The 27,511-nt window shown below is 45.4% G+C and overlaps 1 protein-coding gene across 12 annotated transcripts in view; it reads left to right on the plus strand.

The window, feature by feature from the left end:
• The first annotated feature begins 561 nt into the window (after positions 1-561).
• Positions 562-27,511, plus strand: part of MPDZ (multiple PDZ domain crumbs cell polarity complex component) — a 1,044,214-nt gene continuing 1,017,264 nt past the window's right edge. For all 12 annotated transcript variants that reach the window (XM_069238948.1, XM_069238974.1, XM_069239000.1 and 9 more), the window contains exon 1: positions 562-791. The gene's annotated coding sequence lies outside the window, so the exon portion shown is untranslated. The remainder of the gene's footprint in view (positions 792-27,511) is intronic.

Raw genomic sequence — 27,511 nt, forward strand, 5'->3', positions numbered from 1 at the left:
TGATTTTCTGATGAACTGATGCTTGGGGAAGTTAACAGTATGATGTACCACAGTTTGAAATCAGTCACTGGCTTCGTGTTTGATTTTGAAGTCTAGCAGTCGCAATGAACCGTGAGTTGTTCTAAACGGTACGGCGAGAGCGGAACGAGGAAAGTGGAATTTGTGAAAGAAGTTTTTTTTTGAGACGCAGCTCTGTTCAACACTATCTTTTTAATGTCACCCAGGAGTATTTCAATTGAAACATTGACAATGTTATTATGGTAAAGTTTTTGGTGTAAAAAAACTATTTTCCAAATGATTTGCTCTGCAGTGGTGGATATTGTAGGAGAACAACGTTGAAAACAACAGTGGTATGTACAGATTATTCCGAACCTTCCATAAATAACTAAGGTTGTTTTGTCTGCACCAATTTATCACAATTAACACGTAGTCGGTGGGTTTTGTTTATTTGTAAAAGCACGCTTTGTATCCAAAGAAAGCCTGACCAGCGCTTCCCAAAACAGGGGGCTTTGGAGAGTGAACACAAGGGGTCCACGGCCGCCCCCTCCCTGACGTCGCGCTGACGCTCACAGGCTCCTCCCGGTGCAGCAGTGGATGGTGTCGCTGCTGCTGAGCAACAAGTAACGGGAGCCGCGCCGGGGCTACCTCAAAGGCGAGAGAAGCCACAGCCTCTCCAGTGACCCCCGGCTTCCCTGTAGGGCGAGGAGAGGGCCCAGGAGCACGTGCAGTCCCTGGGTACCCTTGCACCCGGGACCTGCAGCGCCTCGAGAGGAGCTGGCCGGCGGCAGAAGGTGATCTGGGATGGAGGGGTCTGTGTTGTTGTCCGGCCTGAGGAAGGCAGCGCGACTTCCAGGCACTGCGTGTAGGATCCGCTCGCCTCCCATCGGCCGGGTCTCTTCTTCAGGTCTTTCTGTTGCCGGGGGGAGGAGGGAAGCTTTCCGTTTGATCGGCAGGGATATGCAGCGGGAGATAAATCATGTTCGAGGGCGCTTGTTTACTAACATTCTTGCCCTCCTTCCTTCCATACTTCTTGCTGCGCTTCGGAGTGCGGTTTTTCTGGGAAAGGATGTGGTGCAGATGTACACAGAAGTTTTCCTTAAGTGATGCCACAGTACATCTATATTGAAAGTCATTAATATTGCTCAAATTGTGAAGTTGTATTTGCCAATGTGCATAAACGAACTGAAATCTGTATAGTACACAAAGCCGTACAGTACAACAGAGAACGATTGTTTTGTTTTACCGCATTGCCTGTGTTGTTGGGGGCATAGTGCTGCATGGACGGCGCACTCGGATAGACTGTAGTTACTGCACTGTAGTTTATCATACAAATGAAACTGTTAGAGGGATAAGTGTACCGTGATGGAGTATGTCGTTAAAGGGCAGAAGTACATCATGCAGCGTGGGCCCATCAATTGTGGTACAGTATAGCAACGGTACAGTAAATATTGTGGTTTACGATGCATTGTCTCTCAAAACGATAGGTATGATCCAATAGGTTTCAGTGAAGAATGACTGCAGCCTAAGATCACACTATGCTGTGCGACATAGTTAACACGGCGCAGTGTGAAAATACATAGCATTTTATAGTACAGTGATAAAGTGCAGAATCACACAGTAGTTATAAGATAGTCCTTATTGGGCAGTAGTGTATGTATAACAGATTACGGGAAACTGTAAGCCCCAGCGCAGTATGTTTGATAACCTGTTATTTGCTGTTATTGGCCTTAATCGTTGCATGCAGGCAGGACTCAAACATGTAATCAAAATTAACTGCCTAGCTCATATTCACGTGAAAGTCTTTTGACTTTTTCCATTCCTTCCAACCATGAATCACGTCCGCTGCAGAGGTCTTCCAGCTGGGGCGGTACACCCCCCCCCCCCCACCCCCCCACCCCCAGTCTTCAAGCTGGGGGTGGGTCCATGCCGGATTACCAAATAGGCAAGGTAGGCACAGGTCTCTAGCCCCTTCCCCTCTTTTATGGGCCCCTCGACAAAGGATCAAAATAATATTGATTTGATCTTGAAATAAAATTACAATCAAGATTTCTTAAATTGTTTCCAAAAACACAGAAAGAAAATAATCAATTCAAAGAAACAAAAACTTAACATTAAAGGCTCAATGGAGAAAATACTGTATTAATGTAATGTACCCATTAACAATTTAAAGTGCATAAACAATAGACATCAGATTTACAACAGTTAGGGCCAGATGCAGGAAACGTTTAGCGAGTCCCAAACGGCAAAAAGTGCCGTTTGCGACTCGCTAAACGCATTTCCCTATGCAGAAATGCATATTGCGAGTCAGGACCGACTCGCAATATGCATTTCAGAATCGCAAATAGGAAGGGGTGTTCCCTTCCTATTTGCGATTCGGAGTGGAATGCAATACCATTTGCGACCGCATATGCGGTCGCAAAGGGTATCGCAGTTACCATCCACTTCAAGTGGATGGTAACCCACTCGCAAATTGGAAGGGGTCCCTATGGGACCCCTTCCACTTTGTGAATGGACCCAAAATTATTTTTTCAGGGCAGGTAGTGGTCCAAGGGACCACTACCTGCCCTGAAAAAATACCGAAACTAAAGTTTTTTTTTTTTTTTTTTTTAAGTGCAGCTCGTTTTCCTTTAAGGAAAACGGGCTACACTTAAAAAAAAAAAAACTGGTTTATTGATAAAGCAGTCCCGAACATGGAGGTCTGCTGACGACAGCAGGCCTCCATGTTTGCGAGTGCCTAGACTCGCTATGGGGCCGCAATTTGCGACCCACCTCATTAATATTAATGAGGTGGGTCATTGCGACCCCATAGCGAGTCGCAGACGGTGCCTGAGACACCGTTCTGCATTGGAAATTGCGACTTGCAATTTCCAAATTTGGTACATCTGGCCCTTAGTCTCTTAAAAGCTCATCTACTGCCAGCTTGTAAAAACATTTAATGCAAACTACGTATGTGTAATATTTCGTTTTGTGTAATAAAATTGGTTTATTAAAATTTGTTGGTTGGTAAAATTAAAAACGTTTTAGGAGATAATTTGCAAGAGTAAAAAAAAAACCCACTATGGGGCTGTAATTCTTAGATCAGTAGAGGCAGAGTTGGTGAGTATGGAGACGGGGCCAAAGAAAAAAAGGACAAAATATTCTACATTTCGTTGTTGTTTTCCCCTTCAGTAAACTGCATTTGATGTAACGGGCACACACAAATGTAAAATGGATGCAGGTTCAACAAATGGATGGGGAATACTCTTTAAGTTATGAAAGCTCAGTTGGTTAATGTGATCACTGCAGTTGTCTGTGTGTGACCAGAGACTCTCACAATTAAATCCTGATTGGTACAGTGAGGAGCGACTTGTTTACTTACAGTACTATGAGGACCTGAGCCTGTGACAGAAAGCACTGTGATTGTCACTATTTTAAAATTTTATTAATTACACAGTACAAAATGGGCAGCTGCAAAATATAGTGTTTAAGATAAAACAAGTGCTTTAAAAATATACACATTTGTAATAAGTAATCCAGTTGCATCTAGTACAAACCTTTTTTAAGTGTCCATTTAAAGGATGTGTCAGAGAACTCCACTGATGCCACATTAATACTACCTCTCAAAAAGAGTAAACATTTCTCACCATGAAGTTTCATATGACCACATCAATTAAAGTCAACACTGGCTCCAAAGCAGCCTTTGTATTGGGCGATTAACCAATTGCACATATTTACGTCTTTCAGTTAGCAGGCACTCATGGTGAGACAGCATGCTTTTTTCTGTAACCCTCTAGCCATCTCTCTGATTCTCTTCACAGGAGCCCTCCAACATGCTGTACTAGGAAAACTATGAAAGGGGGAATGTGGTCAATTTGTTGGCTAGCATTAGGGCTCAAGAAGGTCACCCTTGCTGCACATGGAAGAAGGCCCAAGCAACAGGGGGGTGGTGGGGTTGCTAGATTTTTTTTAAATTTAATAGCACAGAGCGACAGAAAGCCTTCTTTGGGCATATGAGTGATGGCCTCTAGGAATGGGTAGAGTAGACAGCCTGCTTCTCAGAGTTGTAGGTATCGTTCATTGTGAAGAATTACAGCTGTTTTACTATCTTTTCTTTCTAGCATTAGGGAATGTTGGAAATGGCCCTTTTTATATGGCTAGCCCCAAACTTTTTGCCTTCTTCCTCCCATTTGTTTCAGGTCTGTTTTTGCTGGTTTATTGTCTCTGCACACCTTACCACTGCTAATCAGTGCTAAAGTGCAAGTGCTCCCTATGTTAATTGTATTGGTGATTGCGTTATCCATGATTGGTATATCTGATTTACTGGTAAGTCCCTAGTATAGTGCACTGGAGGTGCCCAGCGCCTGTAAATCAAATGCTACTAGTGGGCCTGCAGCAGTGGTTGTGCCACCCACATTAGTATCCCTGTAAACATGGCTCAGACCTGCCACTGCATTTTCTGTTTGTGTAGTTTTAAACTGCCAGTTCGACTTGGCAAGTGTACACACTTGTCCACACTAAACCTTCCCTTTTTATACATGTATGGCACCCCTAAGGAAGGCCCTAGGTAGGTAGCCCCATGGGTAGGGTGCAGTGTATTTAAAAAGTAGGACATGTACTGGTGTGTTTTACATTTTCTCACAGTGAAATACTGCCAAATTCGAGTTTCACTGTTGCAAAGCCCATCTCTCTCATAGGTTAAAATGGGGGCTGCCTTTAAATAACTTTAAAGCGTAGATTCCATTTGAGAGCAGATGGAAATGTGGAGTTTAGGGTCTCTGAACTCACAATTTTAAAATGCATCTTTTTGTGAAGTTCGTTTTTGGATTGTGAGTTTGAAAATGCTACTTTTAGAAAGTAGGCATTTTCTTGCTTAAACCATTCTGGGACTCTGCCCGTTTGTGGATTCCCCATCTGGATCAGTTTGACAGTTGGGCTGTTTACATTTCTCTTCTAGACAGTGAGGCAAAGGGAGCTGGGGTGTAGCCTGCATATCCCGATGAGCCATTTGAGCTAGAGTGGAGGGGGGAGTGGCCACTGAGACCTGATAGGACTGTGCCTGCCCTCACACAATGCAGTCTCCAACCCCCTGGTATATGTCTGGGGCCTGGCCTGGACAAGGAAGGATCTTGCAAACACTTGAGACTTTGCTTTGAAGTTTGCCACCTTCAAAGGCAGAAAGGGGTGTAAGTATTGGAATCAAAACCCCAGACTTTTAGAATATTTCTGGAATCAAGAGAAACCTCTGCCAAGGATAAGAGCTGTAGGATTACTGTCCGTTTGCTGTGTTGCTTTGCTGGCTTGGCCTGCAGGTGCTGCTTCTGCCTTAAAAGAGAGCAAAGGGTGTACTTTGCTGTGTATCCTGCTTGAGAAAGTTCTCTAAGGGCTTGGGGGTAGAGATAGCCTCCTGTTGGAAGTCTCAGGGACACCAAAGACTTCAGTTTCCTCGGCCTGCAGCACTGCGAACTGTGTGTTTTGTGCTGTTCAAGAGGAGAAACCACAGTGACGCCGCCAGCGATGCTGCTGGCCTGCACCGTGACCTGCAGATGCCACACTGCTCCGCTTTGCACCGCGACTCTGGTCTCGCTGACGCCGTCATCGGACAACGTCACCGAGCCGCTGCTCGCACCGTGACCTGTGGGACCTGCACTCCCGCATTGCCTTGCCCACACCGCAGCCTGGGCACCCCGATGCCGCCGCTCCTGCTGACACCGACATCGTTGCCTGCACCGTGGGCTGCGGACACAGCTCATGAGATACACGAAGCACCGTCCCGCATTGCAGCCCCTGTCCACCAACGCCAGCACCATCAACTCCAGTGTCATCACCAGGCATCCCTGCCTGCACTCTGGCCTGTGGACACCGCTCGTGAGGGTCACGAAGCACCGTCCCGATCCGCCAGCTTGGGCATACCGACAACAGTGCTTCAGCAATGACAACGCTGCTGCCTGCACTGCGACCTGGTGACAACGCACGTTGCACCACCCCGCTTCACACCGCAGCCCTGGTCTCACCAACGCCACTGGATGCCGTCACTGAGCCGCTGCCTTCACTGTGACCTGTGGGTACCGCACGTCGCATCGTCCTGCTTCACCCCACAGCCCTGAAGCCATCCATGCCAGGGCTCCTGACTTCATCATCCCGGAGTTCAGTCCGCAACATGTGTGACTTCAAGAGCCCAACGACTGTTGTACCGACTCCGGATCCGACACAGCGATGCCGTTCTCCAGAGCTCACCGCAAGGATCATGATGCCCTGCAAATCTCAAGGTACTGTTTGCGGGTCTTCCTGACACTGTAGCTGGCCTGCGACACTGCGGCCAGCCTGAACTGTTGGTTTTGTTGATCACAACGCCATGATAGCCCCAGGTGGAGCTATCGACGTCAAGGAACTGTATTCTTAAGTAAATCTTGTAGAGTTCATATTTTTATTACTGTATGTTGGATTTTTATCGTATTTGGTCTTGTTTTATATCGATAAATATTGGCTATTTTTCTAGAACTGGTGTTGTCCTTTTGTAGTGATTTCACTGTTTTGCTGTGTGTTCTGTGCAAATGCTTTACACATTGCTTCTGAGATAAGCCTGACTGCTCGTGCCAAGCTACCAAGTGGGTGAGCAGGGGTTATCTGAGCGGGTATCTCCCTTATCCCGATTAGAGTCCCTACTTGGATAGGGTGCAAACTGACTGCCGACTAGAGACCCCATTTCTAACAGGGAACAAGTGCATACTTGCTATGCCAGTATTACTTTGGGCCTTGGGGCAATGGCCCCAGAGAGAGGAAAATTGAAGCAGAGGAGACACCTTGATTGGGATGGTGGAGACAGTCGTCTTCCCAAAGCAGTAGCTCAGTGAAGAAGGTGCAGTTGCACTGGGGCACAGGTGTCTGAGAGGCCCACTGCATCACAATAATGAATGACTTAATTTACAAATGGTACTTAGGGGCTCATTTTCATTGCTAGCATTACAGAAGTGGGCACCTTTGCCACAAAAAGTATATGGCAAAACGTGGGAACTTATTTCTTTTCAGAAAGGGACTGATAGTCTGTTCCAAGATTGAAGTGATGGTCTGGCATTGTGTGGAAGAGGTGAAAAAACAGTAAAGAAGATAGCCTGCATCACAGAGTTGCAGCTGTCGTTAGTGCAGCAGCTACTGATGCATTATTGCCCAGAATTGTAAGAGGCTCCTAGCACCCCAGTTATGGGGAGTAGTGTTTAGGATCAATGCTGTTTTTAGGTCTAAGCCTACCAGACAGCACAGCTGTCTGGTTTGCTGAAGACATCTTGGGGATATTTAGAAAGCTCCCTGAGAATGCATTCCACTCGTTGCTTACAATTGGCTGTGTGGCTTGTAACTCACTTTTCCTTGCTTTCTATTTGCTTAAGGCTGTCTAGCATGATTTGTCCCTGTATATAATATGTTCAAAACCCCATAACTTGGGCCCTTTACTTCCCCCAGTGTGTGGTGGGCTGGGGCAGGTGGAATGCATCTGATGGTCCTATGTGCCTGTTTATTGAGCTGAGCAGCAGGGAGAATCTGTCAGCTGATTCCCCAGTGTTGTACTCCAGCACCCCCACAGAATTATGATGGACTACTAGAGTGCTAACATACTACATTCAAGGCTTTAGTGATGCACTCCTGGATACCATGCTACTGGAATATGAGCTGTTATACTTAGTCCTTATCTTGAAGCAGGAAGGTGTAAATTAATATAGAGGTGTTAATGCAGACATTAAACCAGATAGTTACAAATGTGAGGAGAAGTATGGATTTGTATTCCTTTATGCCATTTTATATGTTAATGGGCTAAAGACAATTATTGAGAGAGGCCCATACCCATGTCCTGCATTTCCTCAGACAATACATACTGTCTGTTGCTTAATAACTTCTTAATTTTAAAAAGTAACCTTTGATAGACATAGAAAGATTGTTTTATCTTCATTTAAATGTATGAAATTAGAGTTTTAAGAAGTGGAGAACGCTATTTGCAGATCTGATCACACATTTAGAAAATTAATAGATTTGTGCTCTTAGGGGTAGTCAAACCTTCGAACGAGTTGCTGTTTGGACATTTCATTGTTTTTCTTTTCTTCTTTTTTAAAACTATTTCCTACTTTCTTTTTTTTTAGTAGATTGATCTCCCTGTAAGAATGTACAGTGGCTTCAAAATCATTTTTATGAGTAAAATAAAAGGAAATGAAAAAGCCTCTTTAAAATATATAATTTTCTGTAAAAAAAATTATTGTGTTGGATATCTTATAAACAGCTACATTCAATGTGAATTAAAGCGTAATAGTACAAGTAACATTGTAAATCCAACGTAAGACATTTTAAAATAAAAAAGCATTGTAAATTAGACAAAAAGATGAGGTAACTATTTCAAAATTTCGTGAACTTTACAGTTTTTACTGACTTTGAAACTTTAAATATGTAATATGAACAAACGAAAATGAATGTTTTCGGGGGCTCATTTATTTCTGGAACTTGTACCCCAGCACACATGAAAACCTCTATTTACACATGTAATGCTCCGCATAGGAGAGAGAACAATTTTCAAAGCGGACTTTTCCAGCAGCATGTATTCCAGTTCAGGCACATTCTGTGAACTAGTTGAACAATGTAGTTCATTATCTGAACTCTGTCATCTTCCCCGGCAGCTGTTGTGGGAAGGAAGCACAGTGATATGTGGGTTGCTGCGTTAATGACACTTGTTTTAGGTACTAGGTATTTATCCCATGGACAGATCTCGAATGGCCAGTCAAAATTACATATTTTACGAGTGTACAACTGTCTGATTTACAATAATATGTAATGCATGCATATTATTATTTTGGGTTTAAAAAAATGATCATAAGTCACCGTTCTGCTGAATAACATAGTGTTACAACATGCACACGTCACACATGAGGTAAATAGCCTCATAGGCAGATTGGCAGAAAGATGTTAACATGGCAGAGTGTAATTTCCCGTGAGTGTAATATAGTTATTTTCACCAGCCTTTGTGGAACTGTGACACAGTGTACATTAGTGCAGCTCTGATACATGTTTTTTTTTTTGCTTCTATGTATTAATAGAAAGCAAATACATCCTTGACACCTGGCGCATTTTGTTTAGCCAACAACATTTCATTCGGAACTGATGTGGTTTGAAACAATATAGAATAAAGATATTCCTGTTAGCGGTCCATATAGGGATCTGTTACTGTTGAATTGAGTATAAAAGGCAGAGGGCTTAGGCAAGGAGTCGGAGAACATCACATTTTTCATTCTGCAAGAAAGTGTTTTCATTGCAGTGCATGAAGTTGCAGCGCATATTGGTATAAGCATTGATCTTTATTTAAAAGGTCAAGTTTATCTACACCCTGCCTCAACATAGCAATCACCAACAACATCCTACAGTCGTACCCATGACCCTACCTCCCACTGTAATATACACTGCCCCATACATCTCAGCCACTATCACCACCACTGTTTGTCTGTGACTCAATATATCTACTGCACTATCACCTACTGTACTCCATATGTAATTCCCTATCCATGCAGCCCTTCTCCACTCTAAACTACCACCCGCATCTGCACCACCACCTTCATCTTCAGTCTATGCCAACTTGTGATTAATTTATGCTGGTGAGCCCCACCAGCAGTTATAAACGACTGGTACGGTTTCAGTCTCACTCGTTGGCCTGGACTCTGTGATCCATTAAGAAGAATTTCATGGGCAGGCTACATTTCCTGAAGGCCCACCTGTCAGTTGCATCTGCTTTTCTCCTATTGCAGATGTGGTTGGGGATCAGTTTGGCATGCACCACATGCACATAATCAAACCTCAGCCAGTGTCTGCATGCTGTGCCCATCTGGCACCCATCTCCTGCTGGGAAATGGCCCTCAGTCTGATATGTCCAGGTGCAGACTGGACCTTGGCAAAGGAACATGCCTTTTGAAACAAAGTGTGTGTTTGTATCACTGTAATGGAGTGGTATGTGGATTGTATGCAGAAAGGTGGATGAAACAAATGTAACCGGAGTACTTATGAACCAAAATAAAGTTCTTATCTTTAGATATACAAATTAATTTATATTTGCAGTCATATTTATGACAGCAACAGATGTGAGTAATAATAATATTCACAGGCAGCACAGTGCTGGTTGCTAATTCACATTGAAGCCTACAGGTGGTATCAGAGATGGATTACTCCATATTTTTGGTTGGCAGCACCATCCCGAAAGCGATGCCGTGCCATGGCAATTTTTCCATTTTTGACAAATTAATTCCTGGTGTAACACTGACATTAGTATTGTGATGTGCTAGTGGTGAAACTGGGCAGCCCGGCATTGGCAGTAGACTGTGCGCTCCTAAGAAATATTTGGGTACCTGAATTTATTTGTTTTCCAAATTAAGCCCTGATACCACCTATGTTAAAACATATATTCTATACCACCACTTGCATCCTACAATTCCCAAATGTCACCGTTTTATGATCTTACACCTAATAGCATCAACTCAATTACCATACATACCCTACACCACCCATTGGCTGCTAATCCACTTCCCCAAGGTGCTCTTGTCATTGATGGGACCAGGAGTGGTATGGCAGCAGTGACTTGCCATCCATCCTGGTACCACAGCAAGTGCTGATTCCTCCTCTTCACTTATCTACACTACCGTTCAGTCAGTCAAACATGATTTATAGAGCATGCTAATCACCTATGAGGGTATCCAGGTGCTAGGTCCCGGCAGCTCAGGGCATCAGTCGAAGAGCAAGGTCTTAAGTCCCCTTCTGAACTCCTGGAGAGAAGGAGAGGTTCTCAGGTGGATTGAGAGACTGGATTTTGTGGTGAGGTAAGAGAAGGAGCGACCTCACTGTTGCATCAAAGGGGGTGTGAGCGAGGTATAGGAAGGCGGAGTGCAGGAGTCTGGAAGGTCTGTGGAAGCTCAGGCAGTGCTTGATGTACGCTGGTCCTTGGTTGTGAAGGGCTTTGTAGGCATGTATCAGAATCTTGAATCAACATCTCTTGTGAATGGGGAGCTGTTGGACTTTTGCTTATGCAGGGTCATCCCCAGTCTTTTTGCCTCCTGCCTCCTATTTTTTTCTGACCTGTTGCTGTTGGCTTTTGAACTCTGAGCACTTTCCCACTGCTAACCAGTGCTAAAGTGCATATGCTCTCTGTGTAAATTGTATGTAATTGGTTTATCCATGATTGGCCTATTTGATTTACTAGTAAGTCCCTAGTAAGGTGCACTAGAGGTGCCAGGGTCTGTAAATCAAATGCTACTAGTGGGCCTGCAGCACTGGTTGTGCCACCCACATAAGTAGCTCTGTAATCATGTCTCAGACCTGCCACTGCAGTGTCTGTGTGTGTATTTTTACACTGTAAATTCGACTTGGCAAGTGTACCCACTTGCCAGGCCTAAACCTTCCCTTTTCTTACATGTAAGGAACCCCTAGGTTAGGCCCTAGGTAGCCCCAAGGGCAGGGTGCAGTGTATGGATAAGGTAGGACATATAGTAATGTGGTTTATATGTCCTGACAGTGAAATACTGCCAATTTCGTTTTTCACTGTTGCAAAGCCTGTCTCTCTCATAGGATAATATGGGGGCTACCTTTAAATATGATTAAGTGTAGATTCCCCTAGAGAGTAGATGGACATGTGGAGTTTGGGGTCCCTGAACTCACAATTTAAAAATACATCTTTTAGTAAAGTTGATTTTAAGATTGTGCGTTTGAAAATGCCACTTTTAGAAAGTGAGCATTTTCTTGCTTAAACCATTCTGTGACTCTGCCTTGTTTGTGGATTCCCTGTCTGGGTCAGTTTGACAGTTGGTTGTTTTTCACCTCACACCAGACAGTGACACAAAGGGAGCTGGGGTGTAACCTGCATTTCCTGATTAGCCATCTCTGCTAGGAGGGAGGGGTGGAGTGGTCACTCTCATCTGAAAGGACTGTGCCTGCCTCTAACAATGCCGGCTCCAACCCCCTGGTGTGTGTCTGAGGCCTTGCCTGGGCAAGGCAGGATTTCACAAGTAGGTGTGAGTCCCCTTTGAAGAAAGGTGACTTCAAAGACTAAAATGGGTATAAGAAGGGCACCCAAATCTACAGACTGGAGAAACACTTCTGGAACCAAGAGGAACCTCTGCCTGGAGAAGAGCTGAATAGCTGAGGAAGAAGAGCTGCCCTGCCTGTGACTGTGCTTTGTGGAGCTATCCTGCAGTTGCTGCTTCTGCCAGAGTAAGAGGGCAAAGACTGGACTTTGTGTGCCTTCCATCTTGAGAAGAAATCTCCAAGGGCTTGATCTAGAGCTTGCCTCCTGTTGTTTGAAGTCTCAGGGACAGCAAAGACTTCTCTCTGCCAGCACCTGGAGTCTCTGGAGAGACTCCTACTCTGCCCTGTGGTGCCCATCCAGTTCCTGGGACCCTGAAAGGAGAAGCTGGCAGCCTAAAGACAAGAAAATCGACGCACAGAGCACCGTGCGGGGAAAAGATTGACGCAAATCCGATCTGCAGCTGAAAAAACGACGCGCCGCCGGCTCCGCAGCTGAGAAACGACGCTCGCAGGAAACGCGACCGAAAAATCGACGCACGGAGCAGGAGAAACGACGCGCAGCATCGCTGACGGAGGCTGGGAGATCACAACCTGCGCTGCGGGATTTTCAAATCATCGTGCGGCTGGATTTTTGACTCAAGTACCGCCGTGCGGAGTTATTTTTGACGCACACCCGCCTGTGTGGGGTTATTTTTGACGCACACCAGGTACATTTTCACTCTAGCAGCGCTAGTGTGTTTTTAAAACTACTCAAAGACTCTTTTTGATTTTTAATTGATAACTTGACTTGTGTATGGTGGATTTTTGTCGTTTTGGTCTTGTTTTGTTTAGATAAATATTTCCTATTTTTCTAAACCTGTGTTGTGTCATTTTGTAGTGTTTTCATTAAGTTACTGTGTGTGTTGGTACAAATACTTTACACCTAGCACTCTGAAGTTAAGCCTACTGCTCTGCCAAGCTACCAAGGGGGTAAGCAGGGGTTAGCTGAGGGTGATTCTCTTTTACCTTGACTAGAGTGAGGGTCTTTGCTTGAACAGGGGGTAACCTGACTGTCAACCAAAGACCCCATTTCTAACATTGGTGATCAGCGGACGGGATTTGGACTTGTATTTGTACTTGACATACAGTGATTAAGTGTACACTACTGTTTGAGTTCAGACCACTACGTGACCACATACTACTTGTTTGGTGATCTGTTGCTTTTTCTCTTAAGGACTCCTTTTTGTTCTACTTCCATGATTTTGCTGATCCCTTGACGCATTCTTTTTACTTCATTGGGAACTTATTTTCTGCCTTTGGAACTTTGCACTTGTGACCACCATGTCTCAATCTGGAGATGCAACAGCTGGAGCTGTGTTTGAAATAGAGAAACTGAAGGAGTACTCAGTTGCTCAATTGAAACAGTTCCTTAAAGATCTTGACTGTCCCACTGAGAGCTCCACCAAGGAGGCGGAGCTGCAAAAGGCACAGAGGGCCTGGGTGACAATCAAGAAGGCTGGAGGGCACACAGAGGAGGAGAATGTGGGTGGGGAAGTGCAGAGGATACACAGTGGTGTAGTGGAGGTACCTGTTACGCCTGGGGGGAGGGTCCCCAGGAGGGGTAGCAGGGTGTCATCCAAGGGTCTGACTCCTGAAGAGTTACAGGACAGACAGGCAGAGAGGGCTCGCCGGTTCAAGGAGTTGAGGATGCAAAGGGAGAAGGAGTTGGAAGAAAGGAGGAGGGACTTAGAGATCAAAAAGAGGATTTGGGCTTATGAGCTCAAAATGAAGGAGCTGGAAGTCATGAGGGCTGAATCCAGCTGGAATGGTGGCAGCAACAATTTTATATCTAGTGCTGCTGAAGAAGTGCACATGCCCAGAGATGTGGTGCCCTACTTGAAGGAGGGAGTTAACACACACCAGGAGGTTCAGGGGTATAAGGTAGCTCCAGTGATGCACAGGGTTCCTGAGGTGGATTGGGGAACTGGCATGGGAAGTCATATTCCTACTGGTGGGAGGGACAGGGAGAGGGGTTCCCCCCCAGGTAGAAGTCCTGGTTATGGAGTGTGAAGACATCCCAGAAGAGTGTGGGTTGAGTGTCAGGGACAGTCAGGTACTGTCTCACCAGTCTCAGAAGGGTGATGTGGGGTGCTTTTCCAAAGCAGAGTCACTGGACGGTTGGGTGAAGGGTACTTTGGTTAATTCATGTAAGGGGCTGAGTGATGTAATTGCTGGAGAGCATATGTCTAGTCCTTATTTTCCAGAGCTACGCCAACACCAGGTGGAGTGTGAGTTCTCTGACCCCAGGGAGCTTACAATGGAGGCAGACCTCTTGGTGAGTACCAGAGAGTCTGAAGAGGCATTTGGGGGGGCTCCTGAGAGGAGTGGTCTAGGTATTTCCCAACCAGGTGAGGTAGGGAAGGATTGTAGTGTCCCAGGTAGGTCCCAGTGTAGTGGGATGGGTGAGGGACCCCATGTCCATTCTCTGAGGAGAGGGAATGGGGATGGGCTGAGGTCCAAGGTGCCCGAGATCCGGTCCCAGGTCCTGGAGGGTTCCATGAGGGAACACCAGGAGGGGAGCCTAGCCTGTACCATAGGGCCCTCTGTTGAGGGAGATCCCACAGTGTCAGGAGAACTTGGGGGGGCGGCTGTAGCCAGCGTCCCACCAGTTCTGGTGTCTGGCAGTACCACTCCTAGTGAGGGGGTGCAGAAGTCCAGACAGAGGGTTGAGAGGGGGTTGCGGACCCCAGTGGAGAACCTGGAGGGTCAGGGGTCAGCTCTGAGAGCAGAGCCCCCCAGGAATGACCTTGGTGAGACCATTTCTGGGTTGGGGGGAATCCAGACTCTGTCAGATGGGCAGAGGTCAGGAGACCTGCGACAGCCAGACTCTTGTGTGGCCCTTGGGGACAGTGTGTCCCTTGAGGGGGGTAAGTGTGCCCCCCTGGAAGTCCTGGTGTGCCAGGCAGTGGTTCAACTGCAGGGTGGTGACTCTGGGTTGAATGATCAGGTTCAGGGGGTAAACTCTGACCTGATGGGGGGTAAGTGTGCTCCCAAGGAAGTCCTGGTGCGCCAGGAAGTGGTTCAACCGCAGGGTGGTGACCCTGGGTTGGATGACCAGGTTCAGAGGGTAAACTCTGACCTGGTGGGGGGTAGGTATGCCCCCCAGTAATTCCTGGGTTGCCAGGCAGTGGTCCAGTCTGTGGGTAAAGACCCTGGACTGGAGGATCAGGTGCAGGGGATAAACCCTGACCTGAAGGGGGGGGCGGTTTGCCCAATCACCCCCCCTTGTGTGATTTCAAGAGGTACTCTCCCTGAGGGGTGGGTGCAGAACCCCGAGAGTAGGGGAAGGGGAGAGAAAGACTCACCCCTGACCCTAGAGCAATCTAGGGGTACAGACCCTGGATTGGAAGGCCAGGTTCAGGGTGTCCCCCCCTGACCTGGAGGAAGGGGCTACTGCTAACAGTGCCCCTACCATGTTGTCTTCTGGGGGGCCACTCCTAGTTGGGTGGTTCAGGACCCCAGGAGAGAGGGCAGGGGGAGGGAAGCCTCACCCCTGGCCCAGGTCCAACCTGAAGGTACAAACCCCAGGTTGGAGGATCAGTTGCAGGTTAACATCCCTGCACTGGTGGAAGAATTGTGTAGCACTGCTTCTACAATCACCCTGACAATTTTTTACTCTGGGGGTGCCGCTCCTGGAGGGAGGGTACAGAACCCCAGAGGGGAGGACCAGGGTCAGGTTATCTTCTCTGACCTGGTGGAAGGTAGAGTGGTCAAAGGGTGTCAGGCACCTGGGGCTACCGCCCCCCACTCTCCACAGTCACAGTGGTTGGAGAGGCCTGAGGTCAGGCTCTCATCCCTGACAGTTGTCAGGGATTACTGTGGCTTGCTGTCCTGGTGGACAGAGCTGCCCCTGGGGGGGGGACGAGAGTCACACCCCAGGGGTGGAGTGGGCAACACGACTGTGTTGGCCCTGGTGGTACTATCTGCCCATTGCAATACATCTGTGTGCAAAGTAAAGTTAGGTGCTGCACAGATGGTGTCTGTAGATGTGGAGAAGGGTTCTCCATGGGTTAGCTTAGTGGGCCCTGAGAGTATGGACAGAGGGATCCAACTGGAGTCAGGAAGGCGTAGAACTGGAACATGCCCCTGCTGTTGTGGGCCTGGGTCCTTGTTCTATTGCCCCAATCAGGGAAGTACATCAAGGTATTGATTGTTCTCCCCTGGCTTTAGGCTGGTAGGGGGTCGTGTTGGACTTTTGCTTATGCAGGGTCATCCCCAGTCTTTTTGCCTCCTGCCTCCTATTTTTTTCTGACCTGTTGCTGTTGGCTTTTGAACTCTGAGCACTTTCCCACTGCTAACCAGTGCTAAAGTGCATATGCTCTCCGTGTAAATTGTATGTAATTGGTTTATCCATGATTGGCCTATTTGATTTACTAGTAAGTCCCTAGTAAGGTGCACTAGAGGTGCCAGGGCCTGTAAATCAAATGCTACTAGTGGGCCTGCCGCACTGGTTGTGCCACCCACATAAGTAGCTCTGTAATCATGTCTCAGACCTGCCACTGCAGTGTCTGTGTGTGTATTTTTACACTTTAAATTCGACTTGGCAAGTGTACCCACTAGCCAGGCCTAAACCTTCCCTTTTCTTACATGTAAGGCACCCCTAAGGTAGGCCCTAGGTAGCCCCAAGGGCAGGGTGCAGTGTATGGATAAGGTAGGACATATAGTAATGTGGTTTATATGTCCTGACAGTGAAATACTGCCAATTTCGTTTTTCACTGTTGCAAAGCCTGTCTCTCTCATAGGATAATATGGGGGCTACCTTTAAATATGATTAAAGTGTAGATTCCCCTAGAGAGTAGATGGACATGTGGAGTTTGGGGTCCCTGAACTCACAATTTAAAAATACATCTTTTAGTAAAGTTGATTTTAAGATTGTGCGTTTGAAAATGCCACTTTTAGAAAGTGAGCATTTTCTTGCTTAAACCATTCTGTGACTCTGCCTTGTTTGTGGATTCCCTGTCTGGGTCAGTTTGACAGTTGGTTGTTTTTCACCTCACACCAGACAGTGACACAAAGGGAGCTGGGGTGTAACCTGCATTTCCTGATTAGCCATCTCTGCTAGGAGGGAGGGGTGGAGTGGTCACTCTCATCTGAAAGGACTGTGCCTGCCTCTAACAATGCCGGCTCCAACCCCCTGGTGTGTGTCTGAGGCCTTGCCTGGGCAAGGCAGGATTTCACAAGTAGGTGTGAGTCCCCTTTGAAGAAAGGTGACTTCAAAGACTAAAATGGGTATAAGAAGGGCACCCAAATCTACAGACTGGAGAAACACTTCTGGAACCAAGAGGAACCTCTGCCTGGAGAAGAGCTGAATAGCTGAGGAAGAAGAGCTGCCCTGCCTGTGACTGTGCTTTGTGGAGCTATCCTGCAGTTGCTGCTTCTGCCAGAGTAAGAGGGCAAAGACTGGACTTTGTGTGCCTTCCATCTTGAGAAGAAATCTCCAAGGGCTTGATCTAGAGCTTGCCTCCTGTTGTTTGAAGTCTCAGGGACAGCAAAGACTTCTCTCTGCCAGCACCTGGAGTCTCTGGAGAGACTCCTACTCTGCCCTGTGGTGCCCATCCAGTTCCTGGGACCCTGAAAGGAGAAGCTGGCAGCCTAAAGACAAGAAAATCCACGCACAGAGCGCCGTGCGGGGAAAAGATTGACGCAAATCCGATCTGCGGCTGAAAAAACGACGCGCCGCCGGCTCCGCAGCTGAGAAACGACGCTCGCAGGAAACGCGACCGAAAAATCGACGCACGGAGCAGGAGAAACGACGCGCAGCATCGCTGACGGAGGCTGGGAGATCACAACCTGCGCTGCGGGATTTTCAAATCATCGTGCGGCTGGATTTTTGACTCAAGTACCGCCGTGCGGAGTTATTTTTGACGCACACCCACCTGTGCGGGGTTATTTTTGACGCACACCAGGTACATTTTCACTCTAGCAGCGCTAGTGTGTTTTTAAAACTACTCAAAGACTCTTTTTGATTTTTAATTGATAACTTGACTTGTGTATGGTGGATTTTTGTTGTTTTGGTCTTGTTTTGTTTAGATAAATATTTCCTATTTTTCTAAACCTGTATTGTGTCATTTTGTAGTGTTTTCATTAAGTTACTGTGTGTGTTGGTACAAATACTTTACACCTAGCACTCTGAAGTTAAGCCTACTGCTCTGCCAAGCTACCAAGGGGGTAAGCAGGGGTTAGCTGAGGGTGATTCTCTTTTACCCTGACTAGAGTGAGGGTCTTTGCTTGAACAGGGGGTAACCTGACTGTCAATCAAAGACCCCATTTCTAACAGGAGCCATAGAGCTTTTTCAGGTGTGGGTGATGTGGGTAAGTCTGGGGAGGTCGAGGATGAGTGTGGCCACTAAGTTCTGGATGGTCTGAGTTATCTTGACGGGGTGTGGTGTGATTCTGACGTAAAGAGCGTTGCCATAGTCCAGGTGGCTGGTGACAGGGGTTTGGAATGATGGGTCTGGTGGATTTAGGGAGCCATTTGAAGATCTTAAGAAGCATGCAAAGGGTGAGGAAGCATGCAGCTGCGACTGCATTGATCTGGCTGTTCATGGTGAGTTTGTTGTCCAGGATGATGCCAAGGTTATGGTCATGGTCCAGCGCGCTGAGCAGTCACCATGTGTCCCTTGATAGACACTATGTAGAATGGTTCAGCATCTTATGGAATATCAGATTTCCTTCTTCGCCTCTATTGCATATTGCATTAAATCTTTCTTAAAAGTGATATTCTTTGCATGTTGCCACTAGTCTGCATAGGTTTTCATCTGCTTGTTAACCAAGTCCCTTGTACAAATCATATTCTCACTTCTTTCTATTCTTTCTTTGTCTATTGAAATACCTGGGTTGCTCTCCTGAACATCAGAGTAGCAGGAATTTTGCCTGTGGTCAAGTGAGGTGTTGAACGACAAGCTCGTAGGGTAGAATTTAATATAGTTTCCAAACTGAGCTTCTCAAGACTTGCATGCTGTACTGCTTTCTCTAGTGTACTCATAAAACGCGCAACGAATCAGTTGGGCTGCAGCCATAAAGGTGTACTCTTTTGATGTTTTATATTCAGAAACTCCAAGAATTCTTAGAATTCTTGACTGTTAAAAGGTGGGCCATTATCAGACTTCAAAATAGCTGGAACATCCCATGTTGAAAAGATGCTATCTAGTCTCTCAATGACCTGTTTGTCGAGTTGTGGACGAGAGATCTTTGACCAATGGAAAACGTGAGTATTCGTCCACAATCACCATCAGGTGATGTCAGTTATCGAGTGAACCGAAAAAGTCAATGTCTATTCTTTCCCATGCATGTTTAGAGGAGCTCTGACATATTCAAAGTATGTGAGTAACATTTGTTCACAAGCAGATGCATAGATGACAGGCCTAGAGTTTGTTTTGCAAACCTCTCATCTAAATATGGAAACCAAACTCTGTCTTGGGGAGCTCTTTTTCTGTGGCAACAATACCACAATGTTCTTTGTGAGCTACTTCAGTTATCTTCTGTTGCAGACTCTCCGGAATCAGGATTTTCAACCCTTGCAGTATAAATCCCTCTTGAGTTAATGGACAGTTCATCTTTGACATATCTTTGTTTTTAATATTCACCATCATTGGTGAGAGGTCGAGTGTGTCGGTTCGACGACTGATGTGTAGTTGTGTCTTTTAACTTTAGCCTGTCACTATCATGGCTTGTGGCATTGATAATCTGGGCTAATTAAATACCAGCTGGCGTATTTTATTTTGCAGTGAAATTAATGTAGGCTTCAGCCGTCTTGGATGGAGTATCTTGACCTTATATAGGCACTCTGGAAAAGTAGTCAGCAGGGCTTTGATACCTCCCTGGATGATGCACAATGGTATAATTGTACTCTTGCAATCGTAGTCCCCATCGTTCAATGCGAGGAGGCATCTTGGCTTTTGGATTGCTAGAGATAGTCAGTAAAGCTTGATGATCAGTTGCCAGCATTAAATGCTTTCCGTACAAGAATAGATGGAAATGCTGACAAGCCAATACCATGGCTAAACTTTTTCTCAGATTGCAAGTAAGCACGTTCGGTTTGGGGCAAACTTATACTAGCATATGCCACAATATGCCTTGAAACATTAGGGTTTCCACTGTGCTGTGCAAGAATGGTGCCTCAAATGACTGGGCTAGGACCAACAACAACCCCTGTATGAAGCTTCGAATTGAAGTATGCCATTTCAGCAGCATAATCAATGGCTTGTTTAATTCTCTTGAAACTTCTCTCACATTCTTGTGACTATTGAAATTAAACATTTTACTTCACCAACCCTTGTAATGGGGCACTTATATTGGCAAAGTTTTGTCTACATCTTGAACAGTAACTGACCATGCCAAAGAAGGAACATACCATAGAAACATCTGGTGGGGGTTCAGCATTTGACAGTGCTTTTACTTTCATAGGATCGGGTGTCATACCATAATCAGAAAAGATATGGCCAAAGAATTTAAATTTTTGTCTTGTGGAACTCACACCTGTCTGCATTCGAAGTCAAACCTGCATCAGTAAGTAAATCACATACTTGTGGAGCTCCAAAAACAAATGTAATTTCTATAATTGAATGTATGATACGTTGAATGATGCTGGAAAAGGTCTTCAGTCGATGAGACACCAAAACAAAGTCTTTTGTATCGAAACAGACCAACATATGTAGAAAAGGTTGTAATGTACCTGCAGTTTTCTTTGAGTTCCAACTCTTGATAACCTTTGTTTAACCCCTCGGGTGCCCTGGGCAAGCTGGTCTCGCCCTCGGTCAAAGTTGCAGTGTGCCGAGGACGAGACCAGCTCGTCCTGCACCCGGCCCACAGGGGGAGTTCTAGCACCCCCTGCGGGGCTCCCATCCCCCTCCCATGGGCAGGGATGGAAGGGCAATTGCTTCCCTTCCACCCTAGGCTCCCCCTGCACTGACCTAATCAGAGGCCGCCCCTAGCTTCAGCACGATGGGAAGAGAAATGCAATGCATTTCTCTTCCAATCGGGGGGTGGGGGCAGGCAGACTGAGCATTTCTGCAGCCCGATTGTGAAGTGATCGGGCTGCAGAAATGCCCACTAGACACCAGAGATTTTTGTTTATGTTTAAGCAAGGGTTGCTCCCCTGGGGGGCAATTGTTAATTAGGCCATTTCTGCCCCCCCACCCCAGAGGCAGATCTGCTTATTGTAATTCAGCCGATCTGCCCCTGGGGGGGAGGGGGTCCAGAAAGCTCTAGACACAATGGATCTTTTTTTATTTTTTATTTATTGCTTACATGTGAGGAGCGACCCCCCCCTAGGCAGGGTTTGCTCCCCTGGGGGCAATTTTATTTTAGGCCATTTCTGCCCACCTTAGGGACAGATCGGCCTGCTTTTCATAGGCCAATCTGTCCCCAAAGGGGGTAGAAACCACTAGACACCAAGGATTTTTTTTTTGCGCCAATTTCACGCAAGGGGAGCGACCCTCTAGGCAAGGGTAAATCCCCTGGGGGGGGGGCAAATTTATTTTAGGCCATTTCTGCCTCCCTTCGGGGGCAGTTCGGTCTACAGGGAGTGCAGAATTATTAGGCAAATTAGTATTTTGACCACATCATCCTCTTTATGCATGTTGTCTTACTCCAAGCTGTATAGGCTCGAAAGCCTACTACCAATTAAGCATATTAGGTGATGTGCATCTCTGTAATGAGAAGGGGTGTGGTCTAATGACATCAACACCCTATATCAGGTGTGCATAATTATTAGGCAACTTCCTTTCGTTTGGCAAAATGGGTCAAAAGAAGGACTTGACAGGCTCAGAAAAGTCAGAAATAGTGAGATATCTTGCAGAGGGATGCAGCACTCTTAAAATTGCAAAGCTTCTGAAGCGTGATCATCGAACAATCAAGCGTTTCATTCAAAATAGTCAACCGGGTCGCAAGAAGCGTGTGGAAAAACCAAGGCGCAAAATAACTGCCCATGAACTGAGAAAAGTCAAGCGTGCAGCTGCCACGATGCCACTTGCCACCAGTTTGGCCATATTTCAGAGCTGCAACATCACTGGAGTGCCCAAAAGCACAAGGTGTGCAATACTCAGAGACATGGCCAAGGTAAGAAAGGCTGAAAGACGACCACCACTGAACAAGACACACAAGCTGAAACGTCAAGACTGGGCCAATAAATATCGCAAGACTGATTTTCCTAAGGTTTTATGGACTGATGAAATGAGAGTGAGTCTTGATGGGCCAGATGGATGGGCCCATGGCTGGATTGGTAAAGGGCAGAGAGCTCCAGTCCGACTCAGACGCCAGCAAGGTGGAGGTGGAGTACTGGTTTGGGCTGGTATCATCAAAGATGAGCTTGTGGGGCCTTTTCGGGTTGAGGATGGAGTCAAGCTCAACTCCCAGTCCTACTGCCAGTTCCTGGAAGACACCTTCTTCAAGCAGTGGTACAGGAAGAAGTCTGCATCCTTCAAGAAAAACATGATTTTCATGCAGGACAATGCTCCATCACACGCGTCCAAGTACTCCACAGCGTGGCTGGCAAGAAAGGGTATAAAAGAAGGAAATCTAATGACATGGCCTCCTTGTTCACCTGATCTGAACCCCATTGAGAACCTGTGGTCCATCATCAAATGTGAGATTTACAAGGAGGGAAACAGTACACCTCTCTGAACAGTGTCTGGGAGGCTTTGGTTGCTGCTGCACGCAATGTTGATGGTGAACAGATCAAAACACTGACAGAATCCATGGATGGCAGGCTTTTGAGTGTCCTTGCAAAGAAAGGTGGCTATATTGGTCACTGATTTGTTTTTGTTTTGTTTTTGAATGTCAGAAATGTATATTTGTGAATGTTGAGATGTTATATTGGTTTCACTGGTAATAATAAATAATTGAAATGGGTATATATTTTTTTTTTGTTAAGTTGCCTAATAATTATGCACAGTAATAGTCACCTGCACACACAGATATCCCCCTTCACATAGCTAAAACTAAAAACAAACTAAAAACTACTTCCAAAAATATTCAGCTTTGATATTAATGAGTTTTTTGGGTTCATTGAGAACATGGTTGTTGTTCAATAATAAAATTAATCCTCAAAAATACAACTTGCCTAATAATTCTGCACTCCCTGTATTTCTATTACGTCGATCTGCCCCCTGGGGTGGCAGAAACCACTTAGGCACCAGGAATTGGTGTGTGTGTGTTTTTTTTGGGGGTGGGCAGCCCATTGGGCAAGGGTCGCTCCCCATGGAGGCACATTACTGTTGGCCATTTCTTCCTCCATTGGGAGGTGCGGTGATCCCACACAGAAATGTGGGAAAAATATGATTTTATTATTTTTGTTAGCTAAATGTGAGGTTTGCTGAGGATTCTGGGTAAGAAAACACTGGGGGATCCACGCAAGTCACACCTCCCTGGACTCCCTCGGGTGTCTAGTTTTTAGAAATGTCTATTCCACCCCCCCCCCCCCCCCCCCCAACCTCCAACCTAACAAAAACAGGTAGTTTTGTATTGGATCATTTTGATGTGTCCACGTAGTGTGTTGGGGCATTTCCTGTCGCGGACAGTAGGCATACCCACACAAGTGAGGTACCATTGTTATCAGGAGACCTGGGGGAATGCTGGGTAGAAGGAAGTTTGTGGCTCCTTTCGGATTCCAACAATTTGCAGCACCGAAATGTGAGGAAAAGTGTTTTTTTGTCAAATTTGAGGTTTGCTGAGGATTCTGAGTAACAGAACCTGGTGAGAGCGTCACAAGTTACCCCATCCAGGGTTCCCCTAGGTGCCTAGTTTTCAGAAATGTCCAGGTTTGCTAGGTTTTCCTAGGTTCTGGATGAGCTAGAGGCCAAAATCCACACCTAGGCACTTTGTAAAAAAACAGGTCAGTTTTCGTTGGGAAAATGTGATTTGTCCATGTTGTGTTTTGGGGCATTTCCTGTCGCAGGCACTAGGCCTACCCACAAAAGTGAGGTACCATTTTTTGTGGCTCCTCTTAGATTCCAGAACTTACTAGCTCTGAAATGTGAGAAAAAAGTTTTTTTTGCCAAAGTGTGAGGTTTCCCCTAGGTGTCTAGTTTTAAAAAAATGCACAGGTTTGGTAGGTTTTCCTAGGTGCCAGCTGAGCTAGAGACCAAAATCCACAGCTAGGCACTTTCCAAAAACAAGTCAGAATTCAGAGATGTGCAAATAACCACTGCTTCTTAACACCCTGTCTTGTGCCTATTTTGGAAATAGAAAGGCTTCCTTGATACCTATTTTTCACTCTTTATATTTCACCAAATCAATTGCTGTATACCCGGTATACAATGAAAACCCATTGCAAGGTGCAGTTCTTTATTGGCACTGGGTACCTAGGGTTCTTGATGAACCTACAAGCCCTATATATCCCCGCAACCAGAAGCGTCCAGCAGAAGTAACATTATATTGCTTTCAGAAATCTGCCATAGCTGGAGAAAGTTATAGGAGAAAACATTGACAGAAATGGCTCTTTTTTTTACCTCCATTTCATTTATTTGTTTATTTTAGCTGTTAGTTTTTGTAGGAAAACCTTGAAGGGTCTACAGAAATGACCCCTTGCTGAATTCAGAATTTTGTCTACTCTTCAGAATGGCTTAGCTGTCCGGGATCCAGCATTGGTTTTACACCCATTTCTGGCACTAACTGGAAGGAGGCTGAAAGCACAAAATAGTTAAAATGGAGTATGTCCCAGTAAAATGCCAAGATTGTGTTGAATTATGTGGTTTTCTAATTCAAGTCTGCCTGTTCCTGAAAGCAGGGAAGATGGTGATTTTAGCACTGTAAACCCTTTGTTGATGCCATTTTCAGGGAAAAAAACACAAGCTTTCTTCTGCTGCCCTTTTTTCCCATTTGTTTAAAAAAATCAAATATTCGCTGTATTTTGGCTAATTTCTTGGTCTCCTCCAGGGGAACCCACAAACTCTGGGTACCTCTAGAATCCATAGGATGTTGCAGGGGGGGAAAGGACGCAAATTTGGCGTGGGTAGCTCATGTGGACAAAAAGTTATGAGGGCCTAAACGTGAACTGCCCAAAATAGCCAAAAAAAGGCCTGCACCTTTGTGGGAAAAGGCCTGTCAGCGAAGGGTTTAAATCAAGACGAGAGAAGAACTTTGGCACCATTTATTTGCGTTATCATGTCCGCAATGAGTGGACCTGGATTTTGTTCTCATTCAGGTGCCTTGTTTGCCTGATGCATGTCAATGCATTTGCGTACATCTCCTTCACTGTCCCTTTTGGGCACTACCACTATGGAAGAAACCCATGGCTTTGGACCAGTAGAAAGCTCAATAATGTCATGCTTGTGTAATGATTCAAGTTCTTTTTCGTCAGCTTCTGGTAAATGAAAAGCAATTTGTATAGGTTTCTGAGCAACAGGTTTTTTAAACCATGAAACAACAAAGTGAATTGTCTTAGTATTAGTGGCTGTGCTGAAACTGAGTAGGTAGGCACTTGATATTGTACCTTGAATCACATAGCTGGGTGCTTGCACCTTCGTTTTCTTGTGTTTCATTGTCGCTACAAATTAACCTTGACTTTTTAAGGGCATCGATGCAGCTTTCTTTTTAATGGCTTAAGCCGCGATAATGGAGATAGTTCATTGTATTTCTCTTGAAAGGTATCGAACAACCATTTATTTTCAATAAAATCTTTGGAAAGTGTTAGTGTAATTTTGGTGCTTTGGTATGTCGACTTTTCTTTGACTGGCATTTTTCTTCACATGTGGCGAGTCCAACATGCGCACGTTTTTCTTAAGTAAATATCGACATGGCACAATAGTTTTCTTCACTTTCACTTGATATGGAGGTGGAAAAAGTGTTTGAAGATGATTTAGATGATGATGGACTTCGTATTGATTTTCCTCAGCGGATGTCACCATTTAGCCTTGTGGACGTGTTTTGAGCGTTACTTCTGGAATGTTCTGGTGGGCATTTTGTCTTTGAGCTATAATGCATTTACTTTTTCCTTCACTTTACAAACTGTCCCAATATGGTTCTTTTTCCCACAGCTTCTCCATACCGGTCCCATGGCACGACATTTACTTCCCTGTGAAAACGAAAATCCACATCAAAAACATAATTTCTTTTTATTTGTAGACATCACTTTGTGTTGTTCAGTCATTTGCTTTGGCATACCTTTCACACTCATAACTGATTCACTCTGGGCAGCTTCAGCCTCCATGTCAGTACATTGTCTTTCAGCATGCTCTTCAGCTCTGGCAGCCATTAACCCTCACTCCAGACTAAAGGTTTCTCTCAGCAGTCACCATCTTAATAGATCTGACAAGCATCCATCAATAAGTCTAAGGCACATACCTTCTTCATCATTAAATTTATTGAACTTAGTGTTTGAGTGTATTGAGTCTCTCCACAGATGTATTTATGGTTTCACCAACTTTTTGGTGTTCTTGACTGAAAATGTATTTTTCATAATCAACGTTTGATACCGGATTGAATTTGAGATTCAACGCTTCTTTAATCTGACTGTATGTGACTTTGTAAGTTTTCATCATTTTCTTTATGACTTCTTTCACCCATCACCCAAAATATTTTTTAGATACTTGCTAGTCTTTCTGTTATCAGTCTCTTGAAGTGCATCAATGAAATCATCAAATGTTTCTATCCAAGCAGCCCATCTATCGCCAGTATTTTGCTTTTTGGTAGGCTCAAAAGGTGATGGTGGTTTCAGGACGCCATGATTAATGTGGAACTTACTGACCTTGAGGTTAGCGTTCTCTCTGACGCCGTTTGGTGATCATGTTTATGCAAACCTTCTCTTAGGTCCTTTTACATTACTTGGAACTGTGGCTTCTTTCTTAGCTGACATGTAAAAAAAAAAAGTCACTATTCTGAAAGTTGCTTTCGGCTCTTTATTCTTTGAAGACCTATGGAGTTACTCTGAGCTAGTCAACTTTGTCGGCAAACTGCTTTGGAAATGGACAGCTCCGTAAGCACAACCCTGGGTACTTCTCCGTGAGCCACCTCACCGAGAACTGTGGAATGATGACTCTAGTGAATTTGGTAAGTCTTTCATTTCTTCATTTCTAAATGTCAGTTTGCACTTCATGACACCTGGTTTATCTCCACCTTGCACAGCTTCTTTTCGCAGCATTATTTGGCAAGCTATGATTATCCTTGCCTGCGCTTTGTAATCCTCGTTGTATCCGCCTTCAGTGTTAACGCACCGTATAATGTATAATGTTATCTTGTGTGGCAGCGCAGTACCTTTATGAATGGCCTGACCAGTAGGTTCTCGGCCATTGACGTGTAGATTAATTGCAGTGCATTCATTGTATTCAACTGCTTCACAATGGCTGGAAATGTGCTTTGACTCCACATGCATGAAGCGTTGATTCCGTACTTTGACAGCGACGCGTGGCATGCACGTTCAAGCATGTTCATTGCTTGAACCATGGCAAACTCTCTGGGAGAGCACGATCGTTGTTCGGGTTACTTATTCACTATCTCGTTAAAAGTTGCAGCGTGTTCC

Source organism: Pleurodeles waltl, chromosome 1_2, assembly GCF_031143425.1.
Source record: "Pleurodeles waltl isolate 20211129_DDA chromosome 1_2, aPleWal1.hap1.20221129, whole genome shotgun sequence".
NCBI classification, from domain to species: Eukaryota; Metazoa; Chordata; class Amphibia; order Caudata; family Salamandridae; genus Pleurodeles; species Pleurodeles waltl.